Below are 16,895 nucleotides of genomic sequence, written 5' to 3'. Positions count from 1 at the left end.
TAGGCAGCGTTGCACTAGCCGAAGGCTGTGCAAATATTTTATGCAAATGTCCGGGCCCCGTCATTGCATGGACCCGGCTATACGGCTATGCTTTGGCTCTGGTCAGAGCCTGCTACGGTTGGGGCCACTGAAACGAAATTAATTTGTGTTTATACATAATATGCCGGGTCCGTTTGTGCTCTGTTTTCCGCTCTCTGCACACACTCGCACACATTGAGGCTGATGGTAGTTGGGTGTGGGTGTGAGTGGGTGGGGTTGCCGCAACGAAATTTCATTATGAATATGCCGGCCAGCATCATTATCCTGAGCGGCAAAACAACGCAGTGCAACGCACACAGCACGGGATATGCACAAACATACACACACACTCGGGACACACTCATGGCCGGATATGGGAACGGTTTTATATGAGCTGCAATAGCTCCTCCCTCCAATCCTGCCCCGGTTGCCACGCTGTTGCCGTTGCTGCTGCTGCTGCGGTGGCTTTGCCTCTGACTGTTTGTTGTTGGCTCTGTTGTTGCGGTTGGATAGAGCGCGTCCGCCAGATAGGCAACAATAATGCACATGTGTCTAAAATTGAGTTTAAATATACATACAGGCGAGGGCAATGTCTAGAGTTCCTGTTAGGACCAGATACTGTGGGAACACACTCGAGCTTAATGCGTTCAAAAAGGCATCTATTTTAGCAGCCTAAAACTCTTCGTCCTGCCCTCGCTAGAGCTGTCTGTACATACGAGTATATGCCGCCTGATGACCAAAATCTGAAGTTAAATATTTCGTGTTGCAGGGAGCTAAACTTTGTTGAAGTTGTGCGGGCTGACGGTGGCGCCACCACCACGCACAATGGACGTACTCCTGCAGCCAGCACACACACTATAATTTGTTGATTCTGCCACTTAAAGTCAGGAGCAAGGCAAGATTTCAGTTCCATTTAGAGAGCTCACACTGCAAAAGACTCCCTACAAGAGACCCGTTTCGGCCTGCTTGGCTGGAGTGTGTAAATTTTTTGGAAATTATGCCGGCGCAGCAGAAAATCGTTGATTCATACGGTTGACTCCGCTATGCAAACTTAACTGGCAGTAAATCGGGTAAACTGTTGATGCATGTGGCAGTCGCCGTTCTGCCACTCCGCCATGCCACGGACCACCCCACAGGAACTGGCCAAGTCATCAGCCCTGGGCCGTATGCATATGCAGGCAACTGCGATATTGCTGCAGCAGTTCCAATTCGACTTCTGGCTACTGGCAAACGGACTGCGGCTGCAGTCAGCCCATGCCACTGCCAGTGCCACTGGTGGTGCTGCTGCTGCTACTGCTACTGCTGCTGCTGTTGCTTTTGAGCAATCAATCAGCGAGCAAAAGTCAAACATTGACTTACAATCCAATCCACGGATTTAAATTGACGTATTTACCTGCGCAACTACGGGGCCGGCCTGCCCGGAACGTAGACAATGGCGGCAGGTCCCCGTCCCGTCCGACTGCAGTTCTCAGTCCGACTCCAGCTTCTGGCATCTGACTTGGCCACCACTCACCATTCTCCCCCTGCACAGGCCCCTGTTCTGGCATTAAATTGGGCGATTCGACAAATTATTGAGTTGTCGCCGCCAGAGTTGTCGAAACACTGGCCTGCAGCAGGCGCAGGCAGTGGGAGCAGCATCAGTCTGCCCCAGGAGAAAGAGCAGGTCCAGGGATAGGAGTATTCCTGGAAGGGCTCCCCCAGTAGGGGGTCATCGTGTGGCGGCACAAGTTTGAGGCTCGTGTGCGGGCACGCTGTTTGGCCATTAAAGCTTCATGTTTGTCTTTTGAATAATTCAAATTACTAATATTGATTCGGGCCACGAGAAAAAATGTGAACGCATTGTTGTTGTTGTTTCTGCTGTTGTTGCTGCTGTTTCTGGTGCCGTTTCTGGCGCGATGTGAGCGACATTTCAGCATTTTTGGTATGCAACATACAACAGCAACAAACAGCTAGAGGAACATCAGTAGGAACAGCAACAATAAAACAGTCAACATGACAAACGTCGCGTCGCTGACGTTGACATTTGGTTGATTGGCGCCCCAGTCGTATACGTAATCAACGGAATGTTGACCACGTCCCGTCCCCAACATTCATACGCACACGCCCACACATACATACCACTGCACAGCCCCATCTACATATAGCCCTAGCAATAGCCATAGCTATAGCTACAAACGATATACATATGCTTGATTGGATACGCGTGTATACGGAAAAACGACAGGCGGCAACAGCGGCGGCGGCGGAGTCGTCGGCCAACGGTCATTCAAATCGAAATGGAAATGGGAATGGAAATGGAAATGGCTGCTTGTCATGCGAGTGTCAGCTCCACTGGGGACCGATTCGAGTTCAAGCCGGGGCCCAGGCCCAGGCCCGGATACGGATTCGGTATGGATCCAACTGCTTATTTCCGTTTTATTGACAACAGCGGTGTGGCGGGGGTTGAGGGCTGGTGGAGTCGTAGCTTTTAACTAGTGTAAATAACGTCCTCATCAAATTGTCATAAGGACCCACCCATACATAGACACCACTCGCACATATAGACACGCACACACACACACACATGTGGAGACGGACAGCTAAGGGCATAATATGCACATGCCCCCAGCAATGGCAGTCAGACACGCTAAGCAGGATCTGCTCAATAATGGAATACCCTTACGAATGGGTAGCAATAGCTTATGGATTCGATACATCAAAAGGGATAACAATATTGTGTGGCTCCAACTCAACAATACAAATAAATAAAACTAATTTCTAGGCTTAAATATCATAAACTAAAGTCTTAGAAGAAGCTAGAAATTCTCACAACTTATTTAAATATTCTTTAGTTAAAAGGGCATTAATTCCACGACCATATAAGAAGTACTAGCGTGTGCTTCCCATTAGGTAATCATTCCAGTTTTGGGCTGTCATTTTAGTTGCACACACTGTGTGGTCGTTGTCCTGCGGGAAAGTGCCCGCCCGATTGATAGGGCGCGATAAGCAAGGCCAACTATTTTCATTGTCTGCCATGTTTGCCAACTTGTTCTTAATTAAGCCAGGTTGAAGGGGCCTCCGACTCCCTTCTCCTCCTCCTCCATCAGCGCCCCCGACTTCGCTGGGTCAACAAGCTGTTCAAATTTCTACAGCCACCAGAAACAGCAGCAGAAACCATTTTGTATTTCTTACCTTAATCAGCAGCTATACTTATAGTATGAGTATGGTGTATGGTATACGGTATACGGTATACGTATGTATTTGCCATGCCGCACGGCCGATAAGAAAGAGCGTTGGAGCAGATTGACTCTGCCCTAGACGGAGAAGACGAAGACCACTACCGAGCGACCAAGCCTGAGCCAGAGCTCTATATATAGACGCAAACACACGCTCGACCTTTTTGCCAGCGTTATCTTCCGCCCAGCCAGAAGAAAGAATTTGCTCTGTTCTTGTGATTGTTTGCTCTGTGTGTCGTTGCTGTCGTCGTCGTAGTCGTCGTCTCCGGATGCATTCTCCTTCGGGCTTATCGCTAGCCTCGACAACTGTCTTCTTATACGGCCCAATGCCAGTACCAGTACCAGTACCAGACCCATGCCCATGCCCAGTCCTATAAGCAGAACCCGGGGATCGCCGCAGCGATCTCTTGTTATTTGCATTTATGCAGCGTCAGATTAGATAAGTCCAACGTCTCTTATATGCCAGATACCAGAGCGCTTTGTGCGTCTTCCTGTTCTCGGGTCTCAGGTCGTACCTGAGCAGAGTCAGATAATGAGGTGGATTCCACACAGACCGCGACTTTATCGTGTTCCAGAGATAAACGACAGGGTCTTAGCGTTGATTCTCTGCGCTGTTTACAGAGTGCAATTTATAACTTTTCCGAGAACGTGTACAACAAAATGTGCCGCCACATACATATGTAATTACGTGGTTTAATAATCGCCGTAAAACCCAACTCTCACACACCCTTCATCACTCGTTTCCAGGGATCGGAGAGAGACAGAGGGAGGGAGTCCAACTCCAAACAGCAAAGTGATTCTCATGGAGTTGTCGATCCAGTCAGTGGTTTGGGGCATTCCCCTTACACACACTCCTTACACCCTAACTCATTTGCAAATAGTCAACAAATATCCGGTGTACGATTTTAGACACATTGAAAATAACAGACATTAGCATCGAGCAAATAATACGGTGAATTTTTAGTAAACCTGCTCTCCGTCTCGACTCATCGCACGTTTTTAGCGAAAAATTAAGATCACATTGATGTCCCAAGGGGAACGGGCCATACCTTCGACAACCACTCAAGTGGACAAACAAACCAGAGCCACAAAAAAAAGGCTTGACCAGATGGGAACTCAGACGCGAGAGCACTGTGAAAAGCAAAAGCTCAAAAGTTCCAAGAAATTCCTGAACATGGGATGGCCATTAAATGGGGGCTCTTGTGGGCAATGGACACTTAACCAGTAGGTCATTCCTCGGGTAAGATGTAAGAGGTTTCTAATTCTAATGGATTTTAAAAACCTTGGTCTAACGATTCGTCTAAACCCTTCTTAGTCTTATCTCTGACTACTTATGATTTGTTTTATCTTATTTATCTTATCTTATTGGTTAGTTTCTACTTTTGAAATGAAAAGTCTTCTGAGAATATTCATGGTAATCATCGCAATATGTTCAATATACGCAATGAATATCCAAACGAAGCCCTTAATCCTTCAACTGGTATTTTATAACTGGTTCCTGTCTTATAAGTGATCACCATAAATTCTTCTGTAGCAGGTGACGTCATCCCATTTTGTTCTTCCTTCTATTGCTATCATATCTGCGAATGCTTGCGAATTTATATATTATGCATCTTATAGTCTTGTACAGTTCCAACCAGACAAATCATAGTATATTCTATAAGATAGATTGCCTCTATCAATTAAAGTTCTGTACGATGTATGACTGCAAATACATCGAAGACCGCAGGTCTTCTCTGAATCTGCAACAGACAAATCTAACTCCACCCTTAGTCTTATTGGTTATTTAATACAACTATCAACATCTGCTCTCATCATCAAAGTCCAAAGAACCTATTTCCGCCCAAGGAAAGTCTCCTCCCAATTCCCTAGGACCGCAAATGTATATCCCCAGCTAATTATAATCCCCATATTTACATGCATTCACCTACACTCTAACAGGGCCCACTCCACTCCACCTTTTGCGCCCCACTCCAGAGACTCTTCGATTGGTAGTCGTAGGCGTCATGTTTCGATTGTTTATTATCATCACCTACAGGTGTCGCTCCATAAACATTTTCCGAACATGACGACAACCAATGCTCTCCAGATCCAAGCCGGGGAGCCTCGACCAAAGTCGGATACAGAGACGGAACCAGAGACGGTAGACGGACGGGTGCCACAGCTAGAGAGAGAGAAGTAGACGGAGCCCAGAGCGCCTCTGTATGAATTGAACAATTGCTGCGTTCGTTTGCGCAAAGCAAATATTTTACAAATCAAGCGCTTTTCTGATTTTGTAAATGTGGGCTACCAATTTCCCTCAGCACACACGTAGTAGTAGTACGTACTCCCGCAGTGCTGCTCCCTCGTGTGTACACATGAATGAAAGCGCAAGTCATTGGCAATGTGGCATGGCCTCCTTCAGAGATCTACATACACACACACGCACACACACCGATACACAAAATCATAAAAAAAGGAGGCTCGTGCCACACAGTGTATACTCGTTCTGCAAGTCCGCAAGAGGCATTCTACTAACAATATTTAACTGAAAAATATTTATTATTTACCAATTTGTTTGCTCGACTAATAACAATAATCGTAGCAGCCACAACCAGCGGACAGCCAGAGAAGTAGGAAAAGAAAAAGTCATTCATAGAGACAGAGGGAGAGAGGGGGCAGGGCAGGTCCCCTCCTATGCACATAGCAGTGCCCCAGACCCAGACCCGTTTCAAGCTCCAACATTTACCATCTCTATCCGGCAGCCAAGGACACTGCATTGGTATGAAAATCGAATACGAAACAATCACAAATATTGGCAAGCAGCCACTGCAAGAGTGGAGCAGCCGTGGAGGAGCAGGTCGCCCCCATTTCGCACTTGGCAGACATGCGCTAGACGGCGGCTTGTGTACACTCTGCCCGCCATTTGCCTGCGACTCGAACTGGGATTCCAATTGCTGCGGCCTGCCTTCTTGGCCCCGGCATTCACATCGACCTCCTTACGACCGTGGCAGCAGCAGCAGCACCACCAGCAGGAGCATTGTTTTTGTTTGCCTTTTTGTATTTCTATTTACTCGCAAGTTTAGTTTGAGTTTAAATTTATTCCCACCTCCGCTTCCGTAAGCCACCATTCTACTTCTGCACTGCAAAAAAAAAAACGATATTCTTTGATTTGCAACTTGGTGAAATATTAATGCTCATATTTGTAATGCGGATATTTTTTGGAAGGGCTATAAAATATATTGTGGAGCGTAAAGAGCATTGAGAACATTTCCAATAGAAATAGCTATTATTTTTTTTCAAGTGTGGCATCCTGGCATGGGTGGGTGCTTTGGTGGTTCTGGCAACGTTTCGATTTCTTGTTGATTCCGTTTTCCAATTCGATTGGATGGCACCACGGCCTTGGCCCCCTGCACGCTGCTGTTGCCTGCTGCTGCTGCCGTGCATTAGAGCCGAAGTTGTTAAGCAGCGCTAGATAAGTGCTCGAATAAACATAAATAATAAATGACATTTACTAAATAAAAATATTTGCGTTCGCATAATATTTGAGAAGTAAACTCAAACTCGACAGCTCCAGCCGGCTCTGGGCTCTTCTGGGTCTCCTAGCATGGCCCGGAATGGCCTGGCTCTTTGGTTTCTCTGTTAGTTGTGTGTTTGTCTCTCTCTGTGTGTGTGGGGATAGCCAACATGGCCAACATGACACACATACATATTCCAGTACCACTACTATAACAACTCACTGTCGTTTGGCTTTTGGTTGATTTCGGAAGCAATTTTGGCACCAAAGCGAACGTCGCGCTTTTCTCTGAATTTGACTCTCTCTCTCTCTGCCACTCTCTCTTCTCTGCTCTTTTCTCCACTCTCTGTCTTTCCCTCTTTATCCGTCTGGCCTGTCTATATGTATTATAAAAAGAATCCTAAAAAAAGCCATTGCAAAATTTGTGCTTTCACTTTCATTTGTTTGCTGTAATAACAAGCGCAAGGTAGCGAGCGCATTTGAAGAATGTATTGTAGTTGGGTACACAAAATGTGAATCTAAAAGAGACGGAGAGAGAGAGAGAAGCGCGAAGAAAGACACAGAGAGAGAGAGAGAGAGAGGAAGAGGGTGGCGGAAGGTTCTGGTTGTGGCCAAGTTGGATGGGTGGCTCGCTTTTGTTTATTTTTGGATTTGACTGTGCATTTGCTAATGCAAATATACACAAAATTATTGCCGACAACATATCTGACTGAAGGCAGAGAAAGAATCCAAGAAGAAGTGATTGACATTTACACTTTGATTGAGTTAAAATTTGTACAAAGATTTTCGAAAGTTTCCCACTTAATTTTCCGATTGATTCAGCTTCGTAGTGCCTTCTACGAATTATCCTTCTCGATTTATGCACTGTAAACTCTCCTTGCTCGACCTCATTTTAATCACCTAAATATTGGCCTAAGCAAACTCCGTTTAAGATTTCGGTTTCAATTGGGCCTCAAGGACAATTACCTACGTTAATTATGCAAACTCAATTAAGAAATTTCTCAAATCGTTTCTCGCCTTACTCGCCAACTCGAATAGGCAAAAAAAAAATCTTTTGTTTGAAAATTCCGCATATTTGAGCGCTCAATTATAATTATTTCCAGCGATTTCCGTTTTCTTTACTCTTAGACAGACCAATACGGACCCATCCGGGCAATTAAGCGGAAGAGGAAGCAAACTGCCAGACAACTGCAATTTCCAGAGCCAATCAAGTGGAATTGGTAGGAGCCGCAGGGTGCGCTAATAGCCAAAGTTTTTATGCAAAAATGTCTGCAATTAGCCTGAAGTGTTTGTAAGCTCTGTGAAGAGCAGAAATCCAAATTGGCTAATCCGCAGGCACACAAAACAAATGTCGTAATTCGAAGGCGAAATAAAGAAGCAATCAACAACTGCAACAATTTCTGGCTAAGCCGCAACAACAAAACATTCACACAAACAGCAAAAAAAAAAGGCTAAACGCAGTTTAATATTAGCCTGATGTCCTGCTCTGCTCTCCTTTGCTCTCCGACCGCCAACTATCAATTGTATTAACGCCGCAGTAATCAAATCAAGATCATCGGCGGGTGTTTGACACCCCCCTGCTGGCTTTCCTTTCATTTCCAGCCACGGAAATCAAAGTTCAGCCGCCGTGGCAAACTATTAACTGCTAAAACGGCAATGTGCATGAGAGAGCCCTGAATACCGAACACAGTTGGATTAACATCGGATCGGGTCAGGGCACCACCCCTGCAATCAGTGCTCCGGCATCGCCACATCTACATCTACCCCGGCCCTGGAGCGACTCTGCCTTCGCCTTCTCCTCCACCTCTCCACCTCCTCCAGCTGGGACGACCTGCTCACAAATTGTTCGCCCCTTGCAGTCACACAAATGAATAATGAAACGCTTATTGTCGCAATTATTTTATTGCCCTGATAACTGTAGCCTCAAAACATACACCAAAACCGACGAGACGATGCAGAACTGGGTAAGGGGACAGGCCATGACGATGATGACGAGAGCCCAAGCATCGACAGCTATAACGTCCCTTACTGAGGTGGCAGAGGAACAAAGTTTGAAGACATCTGTATACCCTTCAATTATGTATGATGGAAGCATATTAGAAAAATCGACAGCAAACTACTTCAAACTCTGTGAAAACTATTCGCGAGAATATGTAGGTGTGCACTAGTTTTAGGTCTTGGACGTAAACAATACTAAATAGGATTATTTCCATATAAAGAAAAGATTGTTAAGTACTTTGGCTGGCTTTAGTGATCCATATTGGGCAAGTAAGAGTTCAGAATTTATACTTATATTCCATATTTTCTTTCCCCATCAAAAAATCAACTTAGAAAGAGCATTCCCTGTTCGACTTTCATTTTTACCACTAGGATTGCCCTTGTTGTTCAATTCCACTAGGACAATGCCCTCTCTGTCTCCCTTCGTCGAGACGCAGACCTAGAGCCGAACCGAACCGAGAACCAGACCGAGAACAAACCCCATGCCTGAGTCCTGCTGATGTATGGCATAATCCTTGCTATTATTCGGGGTTGATTGTTCGTGAATCGGGAGTGAGCGTTTTGTTGCTCTATAGTTTTAGGGGTTGTCCTGTCGTGGTAGTGCTGTTCTCTTCGATGCTGTTCTATCCTGCCCAAAAACAACAACAGTGCATTAGCACTTTAATGCGGCTAGTGAGCATAAAATGTAGAAACAAATGCTCTCGCGCCCATTTCAATTAAATGCTACACGGAACAAGGGGGGAGCAGGACTTTCAACACCGAGAAGGAGACTGAGGACCAAGGATGAAGGACAGCATCAGAATCACCCACCCACTGCCACTTTCATGTCAAGGCAATTTATTTCGAGGGTGTTGATGGGCGGTTTGTTTTCATTGGATTTCTGTTGCTGTTTTTCTAATGCCCGACAGGAAGTGAGAGCAAGACTCTGAGCAGGAACTACCACGTAGCCAAAGTATTTCCAATCAAAAGGCCAGAGTCACCACCATGCTGTGGGTGAAGCTGCGCCTGTAACTCCGATATGACTGAGGAGCAAAGCCCAAACCTGCGTGTTAAATGCCAGCATATGTGAAAATAAGCTGTGACAAATGGCTTAATTTAGTCGTCAGTTCTGGGGGCCCGAGGGGCCGCGATTGCGGCGACATCGACAATTGTTTAACATGCTTTAAGCATGTAAAAATATTGGCACATTAGGCAGAGATAACAACAACAACCGGGCCTGTCGTGGCATGGCGTGGGTGTCCCTCTAAAGGTTGAGATCTTGCTATTTGACCTGCTGTTAACATTTGGCACGGCTACTGCCACGCACTTGACTGGCGGGGCGGTTAGATCTGAGTATAAAGGTTGAGATCCTGGGGCCATGCACCTGCCTGCGTGAGGCCGGCCTGTCATTTGATTTGCATGTCAGTCAGGTTTAAAAGTCGAGCAAAAGGAACATAGAACCATAGAACATCTGCCAGCATTCGGCGGCGCTGGGGTTGCCTCTGAGGGCTGGCGACGCTCTGTCGACGGGTTAGACATGATTGACAGTCGCCTTATGAATGGGCGCCCATTGTAAGGGCAGGTACTTAAGCGGAGCTAAACTGGCGACACTGCAGCATTGAGCAGTGCTGAGGGTACGGCTGCGGCGGGTATGGGATTTTTTATTAGGATTGCACCCGCGGCGACAGTCGGTAAGCTTCGCTCCATGCGGCGATCAATTACAGAGGATTTGCACCGACTTGACGTTTACATGAGTTGCGGTAAGCTTTGCAGCGGGGGTGCCACCATCACCATCACCACCACATCACCATCAACAACGTCTATAGTGCTTAGTTCGGAATATGGCATGGCTCTGTGCATTGTTGTATTACTCCTATCGCTGCTCAATTGGCCAGAAAAACTGTTTGAGCACACACTCGAGCAGATGACTGGAAAAGTGCATTTCCATTTGCCATTTGTGGAATATCGGAATTTGTGGAATGCCAAATGCCGATTGCTGCTCATTTGATGTGTTGTGGGGAATTCCGCCTGCTTAAATCTTCTTGACTTGCAATTCGGAAATGATGGCTTATCCTGTTTTCTTTATTGGTTAAAGATTCTACCTCCCTCTCTTCTTCTGTTTTTCTGCGGACGAATGGTTTTTGTTTTGATGGCTTAGCTGGCTAAACAATCGAAAGGATCCTCCGAATATTCTCATGCCAGTTAGGGTCTGTTGTCCTGTCTGTCTCTATTCATGAATGGATCACAATGGCATGGCTGAGCCTGGCGGGCAAAGGGATGCGATGCCAAATGCATTCACTTTTGAGCTGTCAATTTATAATTTCGAATCCAAATCTGAATCTCATGGCAAACATTTGCAACAATCAAAATAAATTGAATAATTTGTAATCAGTGTATCACTAAACGAAGGTATTTGGAGTTCACTTAAGTTAAGTTTACGAAATCGGATGCTTTTGAGAGTCAGAAATAAGGAAAAACCATGAAATTAGGGCAGTTGGTTTGTGTGTCAGTTCTGGTTTTGGTTGCGGACCCTGGGGCCTGTTCCTCTACAGCACTTGAGCCATTTGAAGGACACACACATGGACCATACAATTCGAATGGGTCAGGATGGCAAAGATGCCTGCCACTGCCCCGTGCCACTGCCACTTCCAGTGCCTCTGCTACCCCTGCTGAGCTATGCAAATCTGAAAGCACAACATATAGGAGGAGGGTGGGGTGTGGCGCCCACTCGACAAATACCATTTTCGAAATTGAAAGACAAACTTTTGAACAGTCGACGTCGCCTGCTGCTGCTACTGCCGCTTCTGAAAATGGAAATGAGACACAATATGCACCAGCAGGAGCAGCAGCAGAAGCTGAAGCAGCGAAGGCATCATCCGCATCCTGCTGACGAATTTGCTGAGTGTGTTGATTTGTTGATTCGTTTCGCCTAATCGCACCATCACCACCACCATCCGAGCGAGAGTCAGTGCTAGAGCCATGGCCAGAACCGGAGAGCCATGCATGCCATGGCCAGAACCGGAGACGGAGCCGGAGACGAAGCATCCGGGCAGCAGACAAACTTGTCCAGTTTCGAGCATTGTCCCAACTTTCAAATGGTCCAGCGGACTGCTGCTGCTCCTCATTCGTACGCAAATGTGTTTGTCCTCCACCAGGACATGTGAATGTGAGTGAGTGGGCATGAAAAGTTTGACTCTCCTCTGTGTGTGTGTGTGTGGAAATGTGTTGAAAATTTATTGACATTATTCAATTAATTATTGTGCAAATATTTTCGCACACAATCACAGATACACAGCACACACACACACACACACACAGAGTGATGCCGCAGAGACTCGTAAGTGGCAGGGAATTTGTCATTAATTGTGAATTAGATTGCATGAAAATTGTTGCCTGTGCTCCAAATTTGTTTATCCTTGTTGTTCTCCGTGCTCGCATTCAATCACTCAATCACTCACTCATTCAGTCGTTGATGCATTCAGCCGTTTTCCGCAAACAACGAACAGCTGGAAGGAGAATGGTGATGGGGATGCGCCATGACCATATCCGTTTCCGCTATCCGCACCGGAAGCGGTTGCCAGCCATCATTGCTCCCGATATGGATCCTGCTCCTATTCCTCGCCTATGCTGATGATTTCACATTAATTTCGCCTGCGTATGCAAATAGATTTTCAAATAAATGAAATTAATTTAATACGATATTCTGATTTGGTTTTTGCCAAATGCAAAATAAATGTATGTACATACAAATGTATTTTAGATTTATACTCGTATATTTTACTCCTCGTGCCAGTGTGCATCCCAACCGTAAATGCAACTGTTTGTGGAGGCTAGCATTAACTTAATTGCATTTAAATTGAAAATATTCTAGAGTGCATTTTGTGAGAGTTTTAATTAAAATAAAAATAAATAGTCAACAGCAAAATGGTTTGCATTTTACAGAGGGAACTCTTCAATCAATTGGCGTTGATAACAACTCGTTTGTGATATACTCTCCTATTTTCTGTGATGCTTCTAGATATTCATAAAATAGCTTCTACAGTCACACTCTTGAGCATGTCTTTCTTCTTCCGTTCATGGTTGTTTAGCTGGCCAAGCAGTCTCCCATTCATTCATCATTTTCTGGTCCTAATGAGTCACTCATGCCACTCTAAGGCCTCGTCGTTGTTGGCCTGTCAAAACACAATTTGATTATTAGGAGCGTTGGTGTTGTTGGTTTCGTCTGAAATTTCATCCAATTGAATGGGCTGCTGTTCCCCGATAAAGGTGTGTCGGGGCTGCCAATCGATAAGCCGCCGCCCCCTGCTCCGCCTGCACATCAGTCACTGTCACCCCACAACCAACCACAAATGGCTGCCCACCCACAATCCACCATCCACCATCTACCATCAACGCTCCCACTCCATGCCCCCATCTACTGCCACATGCCGAAACGTGATTAATGCGTTGGCGTTGCAGCTAAGCTCGCTGTTGCCGGCCATCAACATCAGATACAGATACGAGCAAGAGTACTCGTACAGTCCAAGATATCGGCCAAAAACGTATGGCAGGATGTTCTCAGATAATGCCCTGCAAATTTTCGCACCCAACCCGAAGAGATTTGTAATGTTTTGATTGCCGGGAGAAAGCTGGGAAGGAGATGGGCGGCGCGTGCCGTGGTCCAGGTCTGACCAAGCAATCTTTACGGCGGGCACGTGCCCGCATTTTCGAGCGTAAGGTTTCGCAGATTAATTTCAATTTGCAGCAAGAAGAGCACAACGATGAGGAGGGTGGAGCTTTGCTGCTAATTATGTGTGGAATGTTTTAGATAAACACGAAGCACAATGCAGCAACAGTCAGCGGCACGTCGACGGCTGCATGGACAACCGGCAAAAAGGACAACCGGGCGAAAGGCGGCCACTTGTCAGCTCAACCCGATGCTCTCCCAGATGCGACTCGGGCTATGTTCTGTTGCTCTTGCTGTTCCTGCTGCTGCTGCTGCTGCTGCTGCCTAATCCGTAAGTGTCGTTCTCAAGCACGCAGCAGCGGCAGGCGCTGATAGAGCACACACACACACAGAAACCGGAGCGAATGCGACAACACTGAGGAAAAACAGGAAACCCAATGGCTAGTTTCCAAAACTAGTTTAAAGAATTTTCCATGACTTAAAATATGATTAAAGTTGGACACTAAAAGCCAACATAAAGTTCAGTTTTATTAGCAAGGGTATAACCAACAAAATAATCAAAATAATATGAATAGTCGGGAAATTAGCTTTTCTTCCTTTTTTTTATACTCCGAAAGCTAATTATCTCCGATTTTATCATATTTTATTTTCAGTGTAAGCGAACGAAACCAAACGTAGGACAATGAGCGGTAGAACGTGGACCCACTGCCGGCTGCCCTGCCCTCTCCACCGTACATAATGATGTGGCGCTGTCGACATCGACGTGTCATCGACAACCAGCAACGGTTTTGGGTGGGGTCGTATCTGGCTTTGGCTTTGGTTCGGGCCCGGCCCAGCCCTGTACACGTCTCCATGGCATTTGCTGGCTCTACGACAGGCAGCCAGCCTGTTGGTCAGAGATAACAGCAATTTATTTTCAAGTCATCATTTTAATTATCCCGTTCGCAATGTTGGGAACAGCCTTGCGACTGGGCGCGGTTCGCATTAAACGTGACAACAGAAACACCAGCGAAAAGAGGAGGAAGAACAACTGCGATGGCGCGTTGGTAGCCATTTTGCTCATTAAAATATAATATGTATTTTTTAATTTCAGAGAAATGTTTGCACAAAAATTTTTTTCGAAACAAAGTTGAGAGCCATGCCGCTGTCGCTCCGCCCCCACTTGCCCAGTTTCCCTTTGCTTTTCTCACTGTCTCTCTGTTCTGTGTCTCGTCTACCCCTGTCACGGGTACTCCTTTTTGGAGCACTCGCCTTTTACTCGTACATTTCCATCTTTGTTTCTACGTCTGTCTCTGGCTACAACTCAACCGGAGACCGAAAATCCGAAATCCTTTTCTGTAGCTTTTTTTTTCCATTTTCCATTTTCCCAGCCGAGCCCCAGAACCCCTCTCTTAATCACCAACCAGCAAACCACCTATCCTACCCCAAACACCGAACAACCCCTAGCGAACCCCCTTCATGCGTTTTTATAACCGGAAGCGTTCATGAGAAAGTTTCCGCTTTCATAACCGAATTTTAATTAACTTTCGAAAACCTAATTACAAAGTATTATTATAATGAAAAAGCAGTGCACAAAGCGAGTGGAGCTCCGAGAGAGGCGGGTCCATGGGGGTCGTCCAACCAGTCAGCCAACCGAGCGGATGCTGCCCCTGCAGCAACAGCCACGTTGCCACACTGCCTTCCTGCCTGCGCCATTGCTACGTGCTGCTGTCTTTGACTGCCTCCACGACGAGAGAGGACAGAGGAGATGAGAGACAGAGGAAAATGCCAGATGGGGCTGGCAGTGGAGGCTACCAAAGGCACTACTACTTCCTGTGTATCCATCCGGCATAAGCCGCTCCTGCTCCATGCTGTTCCTGCAGGAAAGGAAAAAAGGGTTGCGCAACAATTTTTCTACTTGGCAGCATCTCCCCTCCTTTCAGCCCCCATACCCCAAGCCCATACCCGGCTGTGTCTCGTTTTAAAATTAAATATTCCATTAGAAAATTACTACAAGATTGTGGTTCTTTATTAGCAGCAGAACAGCAGCCGTAAAACCTCAGGCCCCCGGCCGGCCCAGACTGGATTTACTCGCAACTTTCCTGCCACAATCCGTACTAAACGGAATCCGAACTCAAATTCGGTTGTATGAAATTTTCAACTAAAAATTCAATTTAAAACTTTTGTTTTTGACTAATTTCTATGTTGTGTAAATAATAAAGGATATACATACATATGCATATAACACACATAGGAAATAGGAAATGAAAAGGGAGAGTGCGCCGAGGTCATAGACATGCGATGATTATTCGCATTTCAATGGAACTTTGGCCATCATCAATGTTTAATGACCAACAAAATGTCATGACAATTTTTACTCTCTGCCAATTTCCTAATGGTTTTGTTCTGGAAAGTTGTGAAAAGTTCAACTCGTACTTGTTGTTTGCTGAAAATGGAATTTTAAATCTGTCTTCGACGGAATAATTACATATTGATGGGGTCCCGTGCCACACAAGCGACGGCTGCCGTGTGGGTGGCATTTATGAATAGATATGGGAGGACATGGCTGGTTCTGACTTGTCTGGAGAGCTCAACAAACTCGGAACACCACCGTGCATCCCCTACCCCATGGAGCGTCTTCAGCGCGCATGTCTGGCATCAAGGCATCGATATATAAATTGTCGACAAGTGGCAATGGGTGGTGGTTGGGTGGCGCGGTTGAGTAGGTGACTTGGGTGGGTTGTCGGTTTAGCCAAACCAACCCCAAGACACAGATCTCCCGCACACAGATGGGGTTGTTTGCGGGAGTAAAATGAAGAAACTCCAACAAAATGCTGACAGTCACAATGTCAAGGAAAAATCGAATTTGAAGCGACAACAAACCATGCGCCATTTTGTTGTCGCTCCCAAAGCGAGACCCAGACCCAGACCGAATCCCAAGTCCCAGTCCCAGGAACAGACAAACCTACTCTCCGACCAGGTCCCCAGGTCCCCCTGACGAACAACAAAGCGCTCTCTTTATGGAACAGCGCTGTTCCACCCATGGTAGAGGCTATAAAAAATGTATTAAAGCAAGTTGCCCACATATAAAATTCCGTATACAAGACTTACACACATACCTATATATAAGATATACATACCGTATAGAAATGGTGACCTTCCTGCTTAATTAAAAAAGACAACAGCTTGTTAAACATTCGCGGGGTCTGCAGCGACCAGATAAATGAACTGCTGGTGAAACTGGAATGCCTCTGGCACATAGGCTGTCCGAGAATTCTGGAACCATAGATTCTTTCCAATGAATCACACCGATGATAATCAACTTTGGATAGGTTGTAACTGTCGTTACCTACGCCCCAACAGGGGGGGAAATGCGACTGATCAGGCTGTGGTTGTCGGAATATATAGAGATAAGGTCCACGATAGGGTATCGAATACTCCTCTCTGTATATTACTAGAAAGCAAACAGAATAGAACCAAACAGAACTAAAGAACAGGGATAGGTGGTGACTGGAAATGGGACTGGAACCGGGGGTTGGGTTGG

Source organism: Drosophila guanche, unplaced genomic scaffold (genome assembly GCF_900245975.1).
Source record: "Drosophila guanche unplaced genomic scaffold, DGUA_6, whole genome shotgun sequence".
NCBI lineage: Eukaryota > Metazoa > Arthropoda > Insecta > Diptera > Drosophilidae > Drosophila > Drosophila guanche.
This window is presented reverse-complemented; position numbering follows the sequence as displayed.